Below are 4,999 nucleotides of genomic sequence, written 5' to 3'. Positions count from 1 at the left end.
ATAAGATCAACACATTAATGACTAGATAAACAAGTGCACACACACACACACACACACACACACACACACACACACACACACACACACACACACACACACACACACACACACACACACACACACACACACACACACACACACACATAGACACACCCATACAAAACTACCCGCCCACGAGAGTTGGAGTAACGACTCGCAGTGCAGTGATATTGAAATTATTTCAGAACTGGACAAGGACTGAGCTCGGACCGCTGGAGTAACGGTTGCGAACGTTACCACTGCACCGTCGAGCCGTGTGTGTGTGTGTGTGTGTGTGTGTGTGTGTGTGTGTGTGTGTGTGTGTGTGTGTGTGTGTGTGTGTGTGTGTGTGTGTGTGTGTGTGTGTGTGTGTATGTGTGTGTGTGTGTGTATGTGTGTGTGTGTGTGTGTGTGTGTATGTGTGTGTGTGTGTGTGTGTGTGTGTGTATGTGTGTGTGTGTGTGTATGTATGTGTGTGTGTGTGTGTGTGTGTGTGTGTGTGTATGTGTGTGTGTGTGTGTGTGTGTGTGTGTGTGTGTGTGTGTGTGTGTGTGTGTGTGTGTGTGTGTGTGTGTGTGTGTATATGTGTGTGTGTGTGCTTATACATTTAGGGAGAATATTGTCTTGTAGGCAGATAAGATTAAACGACATTACTGTTTTTACGTCGTTTAATTTTTAATTCAGAATTTCTATGCCATTAGCTAATTGACTTAGCTGGATTGGCACATTGTCAAGTACAGTGGTTGTCTATAGGCTGCTGCAACGTTTCTGTCTTCATTTGAGACCATCATTTGGCTGATTAGTTTGAGTTTGTGTGTGTGTGTGTCTCGTTTCTCGTACTGGTTTGCTGTCGTAGGATTAGTTAGTGATTGACGTTCGTCGTTGAAATCGGTGTTCCGTATTAGCTGCGCTTTAGCTAACAGAAATCAGGTTGGGGGGGAGGTCACGCATGCCTTTGAAATCTGCAGGTCAGAAATGTGCCTCATCATTTTCTGGATGATTGGCTCGAGTTTGTTTGTGTCGTGTTCATATGCCGACTTCCTGTCGTAGGGTGGGTTGGTGATGGAAGTTCGCCATCGAAAGTATTCCTGATTAAGTGCGTTTTATTATACACACCATATGATAAAATTTCCATTAATGTAATTCTCATTCTTTAGAAACAAACAAATAAATAAAAAATAAAGTTACGTTTAAATATGATCACAAAGTTAAAAAAACAACAACTAAAAAAAAAAAAAAAGTTAAAAACAGTTCCTCAGCAACTCAAGTGTGGTTTAAAAGGTTCCTTGGAAAAATTGTGACATCTTCTACAGTTGCAGAAAAAAATCGTAACATAAACACGATGTGGTTAATAGATAATAATAATAAAAAAAAATCCTTACATATATTTTACTATAATCATTTCCTTACATTGAATACTTTGACATATAGGCTTTGTTTTTAATCACCATCTGAGGTCTTCTGGGCATTGATTGGGCCAACATGGCGAGGTAGGAGACATCCGTATTGACCCACAACGCCTTCAGTGTCTCCTGCAGGTCTTTGATATTGGTTGGTTTGGATGTTTTCATTTTATCTTTCATAACATTACTTTTTTCCAGTCTTCTGAGGTCCAGTCCTTGTATTTTTTTCAGAACTGAATCCTCTTCTTCTTGTTGGCATTAGTGAGAAAAGGTTTCTTGGCTGCACGTCGTGCAGGTAATCCAAGACCTTTTTGCAGCCAGTGCCAAATCGCCCTAACAGCCACGTTCTGGAGGATGTGTGTGTGTTATTTCTTGAGTATTACAGCTGTTATTGAAGGATCTAACATCACCTCATGTTTCAACACACTTCATGTAGCTACAGAAGACGTAGTGTCATTTTCATTCAATCCCCATATTAGGCGAGCCCTCCGACAAGTTGTGTATTTTTAAGACAGATTGAACATTTTAGAAACTCTGTCAAGGGGATTGGATGAAGATGAGACTACGTCTTCCGTAGCTACTTGAAGTGTGGTCGGGGACTTGTACAGTCCTTTTGTATCATCGCACGTAGCTCGCTTGATAGCGTCTTGGCTTCGTGATTATGCACGCACAGGTCAGGGTTCGAATTCCTTCGCAGAGTTTCTAAAATATCATATATATATATACATATATATATATATATATATATATATATATATATATATATATACATATATATATATATACATATATTCCCAACACATCTTCGTTTGCCCTTCCCCACCCATTTCTCTCTCATATATATATGTATGTATATATGTGGAGGAATAGTAGAGGAATTTTAATGCTTGACGTTTCGACCCAATTTCAATTCAAAGGATTTGTTATACCCAACGTTTCGATTCCCGTCCAATAATAGTCTTCAAGGGTGCAATGGTTACATCCAGTGAACGTAGATATATGCCGTCCAGGGTGTAACTGGGAGAGGACTTCGGATTTAACTAATCGTATTACCATTAATCATAACATACTGACATGTACAACTTCACCAAAAAATGTAACATACAGAAAAATGCAATATAAAATGAAATAAAATACAGACAAAATATTGAAAGTTGTAGGAGGAGCATTCATGCAAGCAGAGCAAGGTGGTGGACAAAATGTACCAGATGATGGGATAAAAATCACACGTGCAAACGGAAATAAACATTATGGACACAAAAAACAAAAATATATTTTACAAAAAAGGGCTAAGTAACCGAGACAAACATCGGAATTTCATGATAACTGGACAAGGATAAGTACCATTAAAAATTTTCTTTGTTGTTTCAGTTTTGACGTTACTTATACTTGTTTAGTTGTCATAAGATTCTGATGTCTGTTCCGGTTAAAGACCTACGAGAATTTTTGCCAAAGGTAAGGGACTTTTTTCCCATTTTTATGAATCTAGAGAAGGCTTATGACAAAAAGAGGAGCGGTTATAGTGGACTGGCTGGCAAGGTTGTTTAATGTGTGCCTAAGGGACGGGAGTGTGCCTGAGGACTGGAGGAGTGCTTGTATAGTTCCGCTCTACAAAGGAAAAGGGGACAAATGTGAATGTAGGAGGAGCCAAGATAAGAGGGAGGGAGGTGGGTGAATGGGCGTGGAGTATGTGAGGATGGAATATTTTGCTTAGTGTAGTTGGGAAGGCTTATGGGTTTTTTTAATTGAGAGGATTAGAAGAAGAACAGAGGGAGTAATTGGTGACGAACAGTGTAGGTCTAGGAAAAGTAGGAGTTGCGTGGATAAGATTTTTGTGGTAAAGCAGATTTGTGAGATTTTTGTGAAAAGACATTTTCTTCTTCTTCTTCTTCTTTTGGGGGAGGCTTTATGAATTTGGAGAAAGCTTATGAAAGGGAAGACAGAAAACAGTGTGGGAAGTACTGCAGATATGTGCCCTATTCAGGGCAGTCAAGAGCTTTTACATGATTAGTAGAGCTTGTGTTAGGGTTGGAAACGGTGAGAGCAAATAGTTAGGGGTGAAGGTGGCTGTGTTATTTCGTCATGGTTGTTCATTGTGCAAATGAATGGAGGCGTCACGGGAGGTAAATGCGAGTGTAATGGGCAGAAGATTGGAGATAATTAGGGAGACTGGAGGGAAGTGGAAAGTGAGCCCATTGTTCTTTGCTGATGACACTGCGGTTGTAGCTGGGTTTGAGGAGGGTCTGAGGCAGTTTGTTATGGAGTTTAGGAAGGTATGAAAAATGAAGAAGTTGAAAGTAAATGTGGGTAAGAATAAAGTGATGAGATGTACAGGAGTTGAGGGTGGCAGCGAGGTAGAGGTAAGTCTTATAGGAGAAAGGTTGGAAGAAGTGAATAGTTTTAGATATTTGGGTCGCATGAAGCAGTGAATGTCTCAGAAGAATGAAAAGTGTTATGAGAAATAGGTATCTGGGGATGGATGTGTAGAGAAGACTGTATGAAAGGGTGATTGTGCCTACGACACTGTATGGGGCAGAGATTGGAATTTAAGGATTGTTTTTGTTTTTATAAATTTCATTACTTTCAAAGAACGATAGACCTAGTACACGAGAAATTATCTATATACTGATAGTTCGTGACTCGCAGGAAACGCCGTTCATTACATGGATATTATACTATATAAAATAAATAGATGGAAATAGCAAAAGGCATTTGAACGTGCTCAACATCCACCAAAGTGTGGATAACGCATGAATATATCATCCAAATTGTTTTGTGACATCAAGTGTTTGCGAGCGCCCAATAACACAAGTCCCTGCGGTATTAATTCAGTAACGAGTGGACATTCCAGGCAGTAGTGGGGAAGGGTGTTGGCACTTAGTGCGTCGCATAGCTTACAGGAGGAGAGGCGAGGCACGACCACCTCCTCAGCTACTTGCTACACTGGTCGGTAGCCCAGTCTAAGGCGGGCACATATATCATCGTGCCGACGGACCGAAATTCCATTGCGTCGATATTTGTATGTTGGTTATATAAAGTTTTCGCAGTGCTGGATGGACGCACTAACGTCTCTTTCAGCACTGCCACGGTGGCGAGTAGGGGAGCAGGCAGCTTGGCGTGCCACCTTCTTCAAGCATAGGAGGGGAATAGGAACAGCACCAGCAGTTGGTGGATCCAATGCACAGGCTGTCTTCGTAAGACGGTCAGCGGTGTCGATACCCAGAAGTCCAATGTTGGAGGGAATCCACAGGAAGTGCACCCCTTGTGAGTTCACGTGGCTCGCGAACATTTGAGGAAGTATTTGTGCGATCATGTGTTGATCTGCAAGGCTAGGAGACGAGAGGGCACTGATGGCCGTTGTGAATCACAGACAATTAAAAAAGCTGTATTTGGCTCGTGTCAGCAAATAGCGTCCATGAGTCCGTTTAGTTCAGAATATGTAGAATTTGATGAGTTAGGGAGTCGACGGCCCGTCTAGCCCCCTTGTGGTGGCTCCACGTTGGCAGAGAACACAGCACACCCAGCACTGCTATCTCCCTGTAGGGAGCCGTTAGTGTAGAGGTGGTGGTAGGCCACAC

Source organism: Oratosquilla oratoria, chromosome 42 (assembly GCF_046742065.1).
Source record: "Oratosquilla oratoria isolate Oo_2021 chromosome 42, ASM4674206v1, whole genome shotgun sequence".
Classification (NCBI taxonomy): Eukaryota; Metazoa; Arthropoda; class Malacostraca; order Stomatopoda; family Squillidae; genus Oratosquilla; species Oratosquilla oratoria.
Note: the sequence above shows the minus strand (reverse complement) of the source record.